Below are 15,110 nucleotides of genomic sequence, written 5' to 3'. Positions count from 1 at the left end.
CACATGGTCAGGAACTAATTGGGCGTTCAGTACCGGAGTCAGTGATTTAGAACACGGCACATTTTCCAGGCTCCGGCTGTAAACAATCACTGATGTTCACTGACGTGTCCTCAGAAGTGTAATACAGAAGTGTGTTAGTGCCATTGCTAAATGTACACAGCAGTCGATGAAGAAGAGAAATACTCTGGGTTGAGATGGACTGTTCATAATTTAAATTTAAAGACTTGCAGAGTTGTAATATAGCAAATCAATCATCTACAAAAGCAGCAAGCATCAACGTGCATTATAAATCGCTTCAGAATTGCATTTTTGCTACCTAAATCACAGTTACAGTTTTGAATCTATAGTTTAAACACTACACACACCAGAGATGGGGACTCAAGTCCGAGTCACACGTAAGTCACACCCACAGCGACTTCAGACTCGACTCGGACTCGTTTCAAATGACTCGGACTCGACTCGTGACCTTCTAATTGTAATTGTTAGTAAGAAACGCTGTTATGGGCCGCTCAGGCGGTGCAGCGGTAATGTAACGTGGTAATGAAACGCTCGATCGGCTTTCTAACCACTTCCTGTTTTACTTCACGACCGGGAAAAGTTTGGAGGTTTTTAATTATAAGCACATTTACAAAATAACGGATTCTGTTCCTAATGGGACGCACGCTTATAAATGTAATAGCATCTGGAAGAACAGAAGCTCAGGTAAGCAGCGGTTATGATGGTTTTTGCTGTGTTTGGGATTTTGGCCGCTGTGCCGTGATTTATCGAGCGCTTTTGTTCTGTAATGAAAACAAAACGTATCAGTTGAAGCTTTTAACTGGAACCTTCTTGTTACAGAAATTACATTCATTTACACAATGAGGAGGAAAGTAAAGACACGAAGTAAAACGGCTAAATACACTCGCTAATCTGTTGTTGTTTATCTGAACTTATTCAGATAAGATAAGATTATTTCTTTATTTCTACGCTACATTTACAATATATGTTTTGTGTTTATTATATTGACTCGTGACTTGACCCGGACTCTAGCCTAAAGACTGGTGACTTGACTCAGACTCTAGCCTAAAGACTGGTGACTTGACTCGGACTCTAGCCTAAAGACTCGTGACTTGACTCGGACTCTAGCCTAAAGACTCGTGACTTGACTCGGACTTTAGCCTAAAGACTCGTGACTTGACTCGGACTCTAGCCTAAAGACTCGTGACTTGACTCGGACTTTAGCCTAAAGACTCGTGACTTGACTCGGACTCTAGCCTAAAGACTCGTGACTTGACTCGGACTTTAGCCTAAAGACTCGTGACTGGACTCGGACTCTAGCCTAAAGACTCGTGACTCGACTCAGACTCTAGCCTAAAGACTCGTGACTTGACTCGGACTCTAGCCTAAAGACTCGTGACTTGACCCGGACTCTAGCCTAAAGACTCGTGACTTGACTCGGACTCTAGCCTAAAGACTCGTGACTCGACTCGGACTCTAGCCTAAAGACTCGTGACTCGACTCGGACTCTAGCCTAAAGACTCGTGACTCGACTCGGACTCTAGCCTAAAGACTCGTGACTCGACCCGGACTCTAGCCTAAAGACTCGTGACTCGACTCGGACTCTAGCCTAAAGACTCGTGACTCGACTCGGACTCGTATTCTGTGACTTGTGACCATCTCTGACACACACACACACACCCAGGTGAAGGTTAGGGCATTTCCAGCCACCCGACCCTCCCACAGAAACTGCGCTGGCTCAAATATCAACCCAGAAGCCCCTAATGTGTCAATACCCGCCTTTATGTAACGATATCCTACAGAGGAGAGAAACCTCCGTCTCCGTCCTCTCTGTCCTCCAGATCGAGTCTCAGACTGGCATCACAGATAAAAAGCTGATCCGTATACAAACAGGGAAAGTTTACAGGTCAGCAGACGAGCAATCGAGCATTCCTTACCTCCGTAGTACGAGATCCGCGCAATATCTGCAACAAACCAGAGAGAAACAAGAAGAAAGCAGTGAGACGTGAGTCCTCACAGCACAAAGTGAATCCAGCATCCATTTAAGGTAGTGTGGATGGTCTGAGGACGGGTGGGGAGTGTGAACAGGCTTGAGAACAGAGAGCCATCTAGCTGTGATGACTGTACACTCTCAGTCTTTTCTACAGCTTGTTTAAGGAAACAGAATCTATATTACAGCTGGAAATCAAAAACAAAAGGTGGCCAAAATATGACAGATTAAGAACGTTTTTAGAGGAAAGTAATGATGCAAATAGCTCAACACACAGTGGTGAGGAAATCTATCTATCTATCTATATCTATCTAACTCTTGGATCCTCTCCTCCTCCTCACCTCCCATAGATCTCTCACCCCTGTTCTGCACATGCTCAAACCATCTCAATCCCCAAAACATCCTAACTGCACCGTCCCTTAGCATCATCATCTCTGCTACCTCCAGCTCCCTCTACTGTCTTTTAGTCAGTGCTATCACCGCCAAGCCACACAACATAGCAGGCCTCACTACCGTGATGTAAACTTTCCCGTTTATTTCCCGTAAACCTAAATCTTATCATGATTTTTTTCTGTGAGCCACCATTATTGGCCAGTTTTTGCTAAGAGAACAGCTCAGAGTCGTGTCCTATCATCCTTAATGCCATTATAAAGCACACGGGAATGGATCAGAGACCATTCCTCCATACAGAATCCCACCAGATTCAGAGGTCTGGGCTTGTGGACGTTCCTCCTCAGCTCATCCCAGTGCTTTTCTATAGGGATTGGACTATAGAGCTCCAAAAGCCAAAAAGATGAATTTTTGTTTATTCTGACCACTGAGCGTTTCATTAATAGGTGCTTGAGTTTGAAGACAGGCGAGGCTTTTATCTGGCAACCTTACCAAACTACTATTGGTTATGTTGGTGGCTTTGTGGCCTCAAAACTTTAGCATCTGCAACTTCCCAACTGGGATCCTTAAAGATTCTTTCTACTGGTCTATCTCATAGTGGTCAAAGGCTATTTTTACATGTAATGCATTTCTTCAATATAAATAAATCATCTCCACTTAATCCACCATACAGAAGCACTTTGTAGTTCTACAATTACTGACTGTAGTCCATCTGTTTCTCTGCATGCTTTTGTTACCCCCTTTCATGCTGTTCTTCAATGGTCAGGACCCCCACAGGACCCCCACAGAGCAGGTATTATTTAGGTGGTGGATCATTCTCAGCACTGCAGTGACACTGACATGGTGGTGGTGTGTTAGTGTGTGTTGTGCTGGTATGAGTGGATCAGACACAGCAGCGCTGCTGGAGTTTTTAAACACCTCACTGTCACTGCTGGACTGAGAATAGTCCACCAACCAAAAACATCCAGGTCTAGAAGATGACCGACTCAAACAGCAGCAATAGATGAGCGATCGTCTCCGACTTTACATCTACAAGGTGGACCGACTAGGTAGGAGTGTCTAATAGAGTGGACAGTGAGTGGACACGGTATTTAAAACTCCAGCAGCACTGCTGTGTCTGATCCACTCATACCAGCACAACACACACTAACACACCACCACCATGTCAGTGTCACTGCAGTGCTGAGAATCATCCACCACCTAAATAATACCTGCTCTGTGGTGGTCCTGTGGGGGTCCTGACCATTAAAGAACAGCATGAAAGGGGGCTAACAAAGCATGCAGAGAAACAGATGGACTACAGTCAGTAATTGTAGAACTACAAAGTGCTTCTATGTGGTAAGTGGAGCTGATAACATGGACAGTGAGTGTTATGGCTGATCGGTGTATGTACTCTCTACTCAATCTGATTTTAATCTTCATTAACAGGACCTTCTTGCTGTGTGGCGACCTGTTGTACCTGCTTAATGATTCTCAGTTTGTTTATCTGCACGTCAGCCAGTCAAAAGATGTCCAACAGACAAAACGTTTGTCAGCTAAACAAAGCAAGATTCCAAACAAAAGCACAGCCTGGAGCTGATCAGTCACCTGGAATTCAGACCCTGACATTTCAATAGGACCTTTAATACAGGGCTGGTCTTGTCTTTGTGTTCCAGTCCATGACCAACAGGGTTAAAATGAACTTGTACCTTCTCGCAGGTACAGAGAAGAACTCAGAGGAACTCAGAAGAACTCAGAGGAACTCAGAGGAACTCAGAAGACCTCAGAGGAACTCAGAAGAACTCAGAGGAACTCAGAGGAACTCAAAAGAACTCAGAGGAACTCAGAAGAACTCAGAGGAACTCAGAGGAACTCAAAAGAACTCAGAGGAACTCAGAGGAACTCAGAGGAACTCAAAAGAACTCAAACGAACTCAAACGAACTCAGAGGAACTCAGAGGAACTCAGAGGAACTCAGAGGAACTCAGAGGAACTCAGAGGAACTCAAAAGAACTCAGAGGAACTCAAAAGAACTCAGAGGAACTCAGAAAAACTCAGAGGAACTCAGAGGAACTCAGAGGAACTCAAAAGAACTCAGAGGAACTCAGAAAAACTCAGAGGAACTCAGAGGAACTCAAAAGAACTCAGAGGAACTCAGAGGAACTCAGAGGAACTCAGAGGAACTCAGAAAAACTCAGAGGAACTCAGAAGAACTCAGAGGAACTCAGAAAAACTCAGAGGAACTCAGAGGAACTCAAAAGAACTCAGAGGAACTCAGAGGAACTCAGAGGAACTCAAAAGAACTCAGAGGAACTCAGAGGAACTCAGAAAAACTCAGAGGAACTCAGAGGAACTCAGAAAAACTCAGAGGAACTCAGAGGAACTCAGAGGAACTCAGAGGAACTCAGAGGAACTCAAAAGAACTCAGAGGAACTCAGAAAAACTCAGAGGAACTCAGAGGAACTCAGAGGAACTCAAAAGAACTCAGAGGAACTCAGAGGAACTCAGAAAAACTCAGAGGAACTCAGAAGAACTCAGAGGAACTCAGAGGAACTCAAAAGAACTCAGAGGAACTCAGAGGAACTCAGAGGAACTCAGAAGAACTCAGAGGAACTCAGAGGAACTCAAAAGAACTCAGAGGAACTCAGAGGAACTGAGGAACATGTAGGCATCTTGTTTACTTAAAATCCTTCCCCGGCAGCCATGCTGGCTCAGCATAACCTCACAACCCTGACCAGCCAAAAGAAATCCACTTAATCTACGTACCTCCATTGGCACAACTCAGGAGGCTCCAAAACTGCATGTTGTGATCCCATGTATCCAGCTGAAATAAAGCCTAGCTTTATCTTATGTGCCTAGCTGTTTTAGCTGTTTTGTTTGCTACACCTATACCTATGACTTGTTCGTGCCGTTACAGCATACCTGAGTCTTCCTGCTCGGCTTACACACACCTATAGCGCTCCGTCTGCCGGCACCTCCCTCCCCTCAACACACACAAACACACACCAGCTATGACTTGCCACGACCGGCTCTGTGCATATCAGATTAACCAAGCGTTCTACTTCCGATCCACAGTGAAATCGAGCGCAGTAAACCGTTATCTGAATGATCTGAACGCTAAAATAAATAAAAAACCTTTATAAAGTTAGATATTCATTCATTCCTTTTGAGTAAAGGTCAGCCATTAAAAACACCAACACCTGACGCAGGAGCACAAGCTGGACGGTTCTTATTAAAAATGTCAACAATGCATTGTTATAATTAGGGCTGCACCGATCCAATACTCTGTATCGGTATCAGTCCGATATTGGCCCAAATCACTGGATCGGATATCGGAAGGAAAAAAACGTGTAATCCGATCCGATACTGTTGCTTAATGTAAATCAGAGGTGGAAAGAGTAGTAAAATATTGTACTCAAGTAAAAGTACTATTACTTTAATGAATTTTTATTTAAGTACGAGTAGGGCTGGGCGATTTTCACGATTAATTCGGTTAATTCGAATGAACGTTTTCACCCGATGTTAGAAATGTGACAATCGCGATTGTTCACATACTTTATATTTTAATTAAAATACCAACATGTCACGAGGCAGAAACTGACCAGGCGCTCGCGGAATATAAATCAAGGAAAGTTTAATATCAAAAAGGCAAAAACGGAAGACAACAAGTGTCATACACGGTAACGGTTAGATTCAGTAACAAGGAGCGCAAACACGATCGGCAAAACGAGACACACGAACAGAAGAGTTTAATTAAAACTCACTGAATCGAACACAGCCGAACTGAATCGAAACTCCGGAGCCGATGAGCTGTGTGATAATCACGTGACAGTCCGTGGGAGCATGGGAATTGTAGTCTATATTGTTAGAAGCAGATCTTAAGACCTCCATCCACCCCCCAGTCACAAGAGGACAAAACCAAAGCTGAGCTGAGTGATTACTTGACCCCCCCCCCCCCCCCCAGTGTACTCAAAAGAACTCAAAAGAACTCAGAGGAACTCAAAAGAACTCAGAGGAACTCAGAAAAACTCAGAGGAACTCAGAGGAACTCAGAGGAACTCAGAGGAACTCAAAAGAACTCAGAGGAACTCAGAGGAACTCAAAAAAACTCAGAGGAACTCAGAAAAACTCAGAGGAACTCAAAAGAACTCAGAGGAACTCAGAGGAACTCAAAAGAACTCAGAGGAACTCAGAGGAACTCAGAGGAACTCAGAGGAACTCAAAAGAACTCAGAGGAACTCAGAGGAACTCAGAGGAACTCAGAAAAACTCAGAGGAACTCAGAGGAACTCAGAGGAACTCAGAAAAACTCAGAAAAACTCAGAGGAACTCAGAGGAACTCAGAGGAACTCAGAGGAACTCAGAAAAACTCAGAGGAATTCAGAGGAACTCAGAGGAACTCAGAGGAACTCAGAAGAACTCAGAGGAACTCAGAAGAACTCAGAGGAACTCAGAGGAACTCAGAGGAACTCAGAGGAACTCAGAAAAACTCAGAAAAACTCAGAGGAACTCAGAAGAACTCAGAGGAACTCAGAGGAACTCAGAAGAACTCAGAGGAACTCAGAAGAACTCAGAGGAACTCAGAAGAACTCAGAGGAACTCAGAAGAACTCAGAGGAACTCAGAGGAACTCAGAGGAACTCAGAGGAACTCAGAGGAACTCAGAGGAACTCAGAAAAACTCAGAAAAACTCAGAGGAACTCAGAAGAACTCAGAGGAACTCAGAGGAACTCAGAAGAACTCAGAGGAACTCAGAAGAACTCAGAGGAACTCAGAGGAACTCAGAGGAACTCAGAAGAACTCAGAGGAACTCAGAGGAACTCAGAGGAACTCAGAGGAACTCAGAGGAACTCTGGGCTGGGCGATTTTCACGATTAATTCGGTTAATTCAAATGAACGTTTTCACCCGATGTTAGAAATGTGACAATCGCGATTGTTTACATACTTTATATTTTAATTAAAATACCAACATGTCACGAGGCAGAAACTGAGCAGACGCTCGCGGAATATAAATCAAGGAAAGTTTAATATCAAAAAGGCAAAAACACAGTGTCCAAAATCAGCGAAGACTAAAACAGTAAACGGAGGACAACAAGTGTCACACTTTTCTTAATGTAAGGAGGTTCTGCTGCACATTATTTAAAGTGAGTTGTTTGTGAGTTATTCTTATGAAGGATATAGCTAATTAAGATTTCTATTTTGTTTTAATTATTGTTAATTATTGTTATACAGTTATTGTTATAAAGTTTGAGTTCCTTGAAAGGATAATTATCGGTGGTGCTGTTACTATTTTTGCACTTCTGCAGTCTTTTAAATTAAAATGTAAATTAAAATGTCTTTTTTCAATTGCATTATACAAGAACAAAAAAAATCGAAATCGTAATCGAGAATCGGTAATAATTTAAAAATAATCGAGATTTTTTTTTTTGGCAAAATCGCCCAGCTGAGTAAAATTACTAGTCTAAAAATCTACTCAAGTAAAAAGTAACTCATTTAAAGTAAACATTACTTAGTTACTTTTTTTTAAAAGGAGAGGGTAACAAGTGGATATAAATCTCACAATAGTTGTTTTTTACTCAAATATAATAGAAAAAACATGTTGATACAACATTTAAAACATTTAGGGATGTGTAGTGTGTTATTTTAGTACAGACCATCCCATAAAACATTTTCAAACTGTATAACCACTATTGATGGGTCATTTTTGTAAATTGTACTAAATTGTTTTTGTATTTCTATTGTTTTTTATGCTTGAAATGTTAGCCCAATTTGGCTACAAGTTATACAACAGATGATTTATTGCAACTGTTTTAAACTATTTTAGTTATTAAAATATACTTGTTGTCAATTTGTATACTTTTGACAACAATCTTTTTTTCTCATGTAAGTGTTGTTTGAATTAGAAGATTGTTCATCACTGATATTAATATCGGGGCTGTGTTATAGTTACTCTCGCTGCCTGAACAAAAGAACGAAGAGCCATTTTTCTGAACGGTTCTTTAAAAGGAACCGAGCCAAAAGATCCGACTCCCCATCGCAGAATTCACTGCAGCAGTTTCCCAGACGCCATTTTTTTTAGCGTTTATTTTTGTACTCAGTAACGGATGTTATTTAAAATGAAGCGAATTACAATTCCTAATACAAAACATACTTAAGTAAAAGCAAAATTACAGGTTGTAAAATCTACTTTAAAAAGTACACAAAAAAAACTACTCAGTTACAGGAACGCGAGTAAATGTAATTCGTTACTTTCCACCTCTGATGTAAATAACACTTAATGTAAATAACACTTAATGTAAATAACACTTAATGTAAATAAGGCCAATCAGAAATAAAAACACACTGAACTACGTAAACTTTTAGCATTTTAAAAAATCATCTACTACTGCCACAACTAAAAACACTGTTTTACTGCATGTTGTATAAAGTGTCTACAATTGGAAGATGTGGATGTCAATCAAACGCGATGGACCAATTAGAATTGACGCAGAGTTTGGTTGAGATTTCACAGCCGTGATGTTATTCGCGATAACGCACGACCTCAAGTGTTCTATTGCTTTTATACAACAGTTTATACAAAATAAAGAAAGAAAATAAATCAAAGAAGCCCTGAATTTCATAATAAATATGCTTTAATACTGACAATACCTTCCGCCAAAAAGTAGTTCCACAACGAATATAAAGTTTAACACTACAAAGCAGACATCCCAAGTTGCAAAAACTCATTTTAGGGAGGTAAGAACAACAAGAAGAAAAAGGCCAGAACCTCAGAAGGTAAAAAAAGAAATAAAAAACCTCTCGCACACACCAAAGGATTATGGGTGATAACAGAACTCTTAGGAGCTGCTAACTGGGCTATTAAGCTAACTGTTCACGTTACAAACACATTAAAGTTCCCTACACAGTGCACTAGATTGTGTATCAGATCACGTTTATGTTCCCTACATAGTGCACTAGATTGTGTATCAGATCACGTTTATGTTCCCTACATAGTGCACTAGATTGTGTATCAGATCACGTTTATGTTCCCTACATAGTGCACTAGATTGTATATCAGATCACGTTTATGTTCCCTACATAGTGCACTAGATTGTGCATCAGATCACGTTTATGTTCCCTACATAGTGCACTAGATTGTGTATCAGATCACGTTTATGTTCCCTACATAGTGCACTAGATTGTGTATCAGATCACGTTTATGTTCCCTACATAGTGCACTAGATTGTGTATCAGATCACGTTTATGTTCCCTACATAGTGCACTAGATTGTGCATCAGATCACGTTTATGTTCCCTACATAGTGCACTAGATTGTGTATCAGATCACGTTTATGTTCCCTACATAGTGCACTAGATTGTGTATCAGATCACGTTTATGTTCCCTACATAGTGCACTAGATTGTGTATCAGATCACGTTTATGTTCCCTACATAGTGCACTAGATTGTATATCAGATCACGTTTATGTTCCCTACATAGTGCACTAGATTGTGCATCAGATCACGTTTATGTTCCCTACATAGTGCACTAGATTGTGTATCAGATCACGTTTATGTTCCCTACATAGTGCACTAGATTGTGTATCAGATCACGTTTATGTTCCCTACATAGTGCACTAGATTGTGTATCAGATCACGTTTATGTTCCCTACATAGTGCACTAGATTGTGCATCAGATCACGTTTATGTTCCCTACATAGTGCACTAGATTGTGTATCAGATCACGTTTATGTTCCCTACATAGTGCACTAGATTGTGTATCAGATCACGTTTATGTTCCCTACACAGTGCACTAGATTGTGTATCAGATCACGTTTATGTTCCCTACACAGTGCACTAGATTGTGTATCAGATCACGTTTATGTTCCCTACACAGTGCACTAGATTGTGTATCAGATCACGTTTATGTTCCCTACATAGTGCACTAGATTGTGTATCAGATCACGTTTATGTTCCCTACACAGTGCACTAGATTGTGTATCAGATCACGTTTATGTTCCCTACATAGTGCACTAGATTGTGTATCAGATCACGTTTATGTTCCCTACACAGTGCACTAGATTGTGCATCAGATCACGTTTATGTTCCCTACATAGTGCACTAGATTGTGTATCAGATCACGTTTATGTTCCCTACATAGTGCACTAGATTGTGTATCAGATCACGTTTATGTTCCCTACATAGTGCACTAGATTGTGTATCAGATCACGTTTATGTTCCCTACACAGTGCACTAGATTGTGTATCAGATCACGTTTATGTTCCCTACATAGTGCACTAGATTGTGTATCAGATCACGTTTATGTTCCCTACATAGTGCACTAGATTGTGTATCAGATCACGTTTATGTTCCCTACACAGTGCACTAGATTGTGTATCAGATCACGTTTATGTTCCCTACATAGTGCACTAGATTGTGTATCAGATCACGTTTATGTTCCCTACACAGTGCACTAGATTGTGTATCAGATCACGTTTATGTTCCCTACATAGTGCACTAGATTGTGTATCAGATCACGTTTATGTTCCCTACATAGTTCACTAGATTGTGTATCAGATCACGTTTATGTTCCCTACACAGTGCACTAGATTGTGTATCAGATCACGTTTATGTTCCCTACATAGTGCACTAGATTGTGTAACAGATCACGTTTATGTTCCCTACATAGTGCACTAGATTGTGTATCAGATCACGTTTATGTTCCCTACACAGTGCACTAGATTGTGTATCAGATCACGGATTTAAAACGCGATCGGGAATAAGGTCGGTGTCCCTGCGTGCGCGTTTGTGTGCATGAAGCTTGTCGTTACTGGCAACGCGTCAGCGGAGTGATACAGTTGTGGTGTGAAAAGGCCGTGCTGTTATCACCAATATCAGCACGGTTACAACGCTTCTCAACCAATCAGATTATAAGGTCGGAACTAACTGTTGTATAATTTCCGAGATGATTAAACCCTGCTGGATTTTGAAGAGGACGTCTGTGGCTAAACGGGAAACTGTGTCGTTTGTTTTATTTCATAACACTGACGGATTAAATTTCGTTGAGGATGTGAGAGATCTCCGAGCCAGGACAAGACAGATACGTTTGTTTATTTCTTATTATTTAATTGTTTCATTTTTATTGTTTATAAATAATATTTTTTATTATTTATTTTAAAATTTGTTCGCTGCCTCTTTAAGGTGTAGAGACTTGAGAGTTGACAGATCTAGAATTTTATATTGAAATGATTTAAATTTATTTGTTAAATACAGATAAAGTTGCACTTTAAATTTTATTTTAAATGTTGGTACGGTGCTGTTAAACGAGCCAAAAATGCTGCTAAATGTTCTGTGTGTAAAAGTGAAAATAAAAACAGTGTGATGTTGTAGCTTCTGTATTTATTCCTGTGAATAAATTGCCCTATAGGTGAATGGGTATGTGTATGACTGGCGCCCCATCCAGGGTGTTACTGTGTGCCTTGCGCCCATTGAAAAGCTGGGATAGGTTCCAGCACCCCCCTGCCACCCTGATTGGAATTTTGGCATTTAGGAAATGACTGTTCCCTGATGCACAAAGCAAGACGTGATTTGACAAGTATGGTGTGGTGAAACTTGCATGATTTGGGACGTTGATTGCAAGCAAGGGTGTTCTGTGTTCTTTTGACTGAATGTGCATAAATTCCCACAGGCACACTCCAAAATCTTGTGGAAAGCTTTTCTAAAGGAGTAGAGGCTTTTACTGCATTAAAAAAATGACCCCACAGTCATACCTTTCCTAAAAAAGTAATAAGGTAATTATTATTATTATTATTATTATTACTGGAGAATGTAATACCGCAGTGACACTTTATTATGTAATAACTGCAGTATTACATGCTTATTCTTTTTTATTACCAACGTCCCAAATCATGCCAGCAGGGTTAAGGTCAGGGCTCGGTATAGCTTCACCACACCATGCTCGTCATATGTCTGTATTGATATGCTTCGCTTTGTGCACAGGGAACAGTCATACTGGATACTGGAGGAAAGGGAATTTGGTGTTTCCCAAATTGTTGGCACATATTCGGAGGCAGATGATTTATATTACGTAACTGATTTTGTACATCTGATAGGAATGGGTGTGTTCAAAATATCTGAACTGAGTAATTAGGAGTTTCCCAATACCGTTGTCTAAATATAGCCGTGTTACTGTCTGTTTACATTTAAGATTCTATACAATCTGTTTTAATCCAATTTATACACGTACATCTGTACATCTTCAAAAATCCTTTTAAGCATTACCTGTAGATAATCATTTGGAGAGGTACTAAACTTTGCCAAAACCTTATTTCTTGGGATTACTTTAATTATAGTAATCCAGAACCAATTTCTCTCTCGACTGTAAATGTATTAGGAGAATCAGGAGTCTGATACCACACAGGTATGGAGATGGAAAACGCCAAGAAACTAAATAAGGCTAAAATGATTTTCTTACTAATGTACATAATAATATATACAGTATTGTATATTCTTTTTCCTGGTTCACATTTGCTTAGTACCATGTACTGGCCACAACACACTTGTTTTTTGGTCCAGTCCCCATTATTTTTATTTAGATCTGTAAAGGTCCATTATATTTATTATATTATATTATTGTGTAATATTTATTGTATAATATTTATCATATTATATTTATTATGTTATATTTATTGTATTATATTTATTACATTATAATTATTATATTATATTTATTGTATTATATTTATTATATTATTTATTATATTATAATTATTGTGTTATATTTATTGTATTATATTTATTACATTATTTATTATATTATAATTATTGTATTATATTTATTGTATATTTATTATATTATAATTATTGTATTATATTTATTATATTATATTTATTATATTATATTATTGTGTAATATTTATTGTATAATATTTATCATATTATATTTATTATGTTATATTTATTGTATTATATTTATTACATTATAATTATTATATTATATTTATTGTATTATATTTATTATATTATTTATTATATTATAATTATTGTGTTATATTTATTGTATTATATTTATTACATTATTTATTATATTATAATTATTGTATTATATTTATTGTATATTTATTATATTATAATTATTGTATTATATTTATTATATTATATTTATTGTATTATATTATTATATTATATTTATTGTACTATATTATTATATTATATTTATTGTATTATATTTATTATATTATAATTATTGTATTATATTTATTATATTATATTTATTGTATTATATTTATTATATTATATGTATTACATTATTTATTATATTATAATTATTGTATTATATTTATTGTATTATATTTATTTTATTATAATTACTGTAATATATTTATGGTGTTATATTTATTGTGTTATATTTATTATATTATAATCATTGTATTATATTTATTATATTATAATTACTGTATTATATTTATTATTTTATTGTATTTGGTCTGTGTAGAAAACTTTAAGAACGTGTCAAACCTGAACCATATTTGAGCAGTTCTTTTAAAATAAGCAGTTAATAAATACTGAGATTGTAAAACAATATTAAAGGTTATTTATTTTGTTTTTTGAGGATTATAAACATAATATAAATTTAACGGATCTGAAGCGTTTTGTTTTGTTAGAACAGCAAATCACTTCAGCAGTTCGGTTCTATTTTTCTACACAAACAGTCCTTAACTGAGAAATTCTCTTTATAATCATAAACACAATAAGCTCATTAGTTGAAATATATTTAATAATGCTAAATACTGAATAATTAAAAGACAGATTTAGTGTAGATTTATAAGCCAGTCTGAGTTGCAGCGGTGTGTGTGTGTGTGTGTGTGTGTGTGTATCTGACACCATGCTAACAGGCTAACAACAACACTTCTAACGGTTCTTCCAGCCGAGCTGCCCGGTTCTTACCCGCCTCTGTCCGGGATTCTCCTAACCGGAGCGCTTATTCTGCAGCTGGTTTGGATGCAGTCTGATCTCGGTGTGGTCGGTTGTTAGATCCCGGTGGTTAGTCGGTGATACGGTCTGTTCTCCCTCCACAAGCTGGGAAACTAGCGACGGTACAGCGCCGCTCCTGCATCCTGCACTGATGGAGCCAATATGGCTGCTGACTGTGCGAGTCCAACTGGACAAGGCTGCTGGACCTCGGTGCCCACAGAATGCCCTCTGTGCCCACTGTGCACACATGTCCTGGGCAATATTTAACCAACAGGTTACAAATCAGTGACACAAAGTTTGTCCTTAAAGATAATGGATATGAGAGTAAAGAAAATCAGCTAATACAAGCTTAGGATGGCAACTGGTCATAAAACGTTACATATACTGTATTTATACTGGTCTTTAGTCATGATTAAACTGGTTGAATGGTTTCTTTTGTTTAAAAGTTGGTTGTGCTGGCTAAACTGGTCAAGCTTCCTATACAGGTGAGTCACCTCGGTGGTTATGCTGGCCAGTCAGCTTGGTCAAGCCAGATATTCTGATGCCACGCATGGTCAAGTTGGATATTTTTGTTGGCTGACCATTTTGGACAAGCTGATCAACCAGCTTAGTCATGGTCAATCTGATTAAACTGGTTGACCATCTCTGTCAATCCTGTTATGTCAGTGACCAATTTTGGTCAAGCTAAACAACCAGCTTAGTCATGGTGAAGTTGGTTGAACTGGTTGACCAGCTTGCTCAGTCCTGTTGTCAGCGACCCAGTTTGGTCAAGCTGATTAATCAGCTTAGTCATTTCAAGTTGGTTAAA

The 15,110-nt window shown here is 38.6% G+C and overlaps 1 protein-coding gene across 2 annotated transcripts in view; it reads right to left on the bottom strand.

Moving 5' to 3' along the window:
• ptk2ab (protein tyrosine kinase 2ab) overlaps positions 1 to 14,439 on the bottom strand; it is an 84,348-nt gene extending 69,909 nt beyond the window's left edge. The window contains exons 1-2 of one of the 2 annotated variants that reach the window (XM_062992446.1): positions 14,276 to 14,439; positions 1,935 to 1,961 (exon numbers count right to left, since the gene is read on the bottom strand). The gene's annotated coding sequence lies outside the window, so the exon portion shown is untranslated. The remainder of the gene's footprint in view (positions 1 to 1,934; positions 1,962 to 14,275) is intronic. The other variant, XM_062992445.1, reaches the window with a different exon arrangement.
• Between the last annotated feature and the right edge of the window lie 671 nt (positions 14,440 to 15,110).

Source organism: Trichomycterus rosablanca, chromosome 3 (assembly GCF_030014385.1).
Source record: "Trichomycterus rosablanca isolate fTriRos1 chromosome 3, fTriRos1.hap1, whole genome shotgun sequence".
Taxonomy (NCBI): Eukaryota; Metazoa; Chordata; class Actinopteri; order Siluriformes; family Trichomycteridae; genus Trichomycterus; species Trichomycterus rosablanca.
Note: the sequence above shows the minus strand (reverse complement) of the source record. Positions and strands in the feature narration are given on the sequence as shown.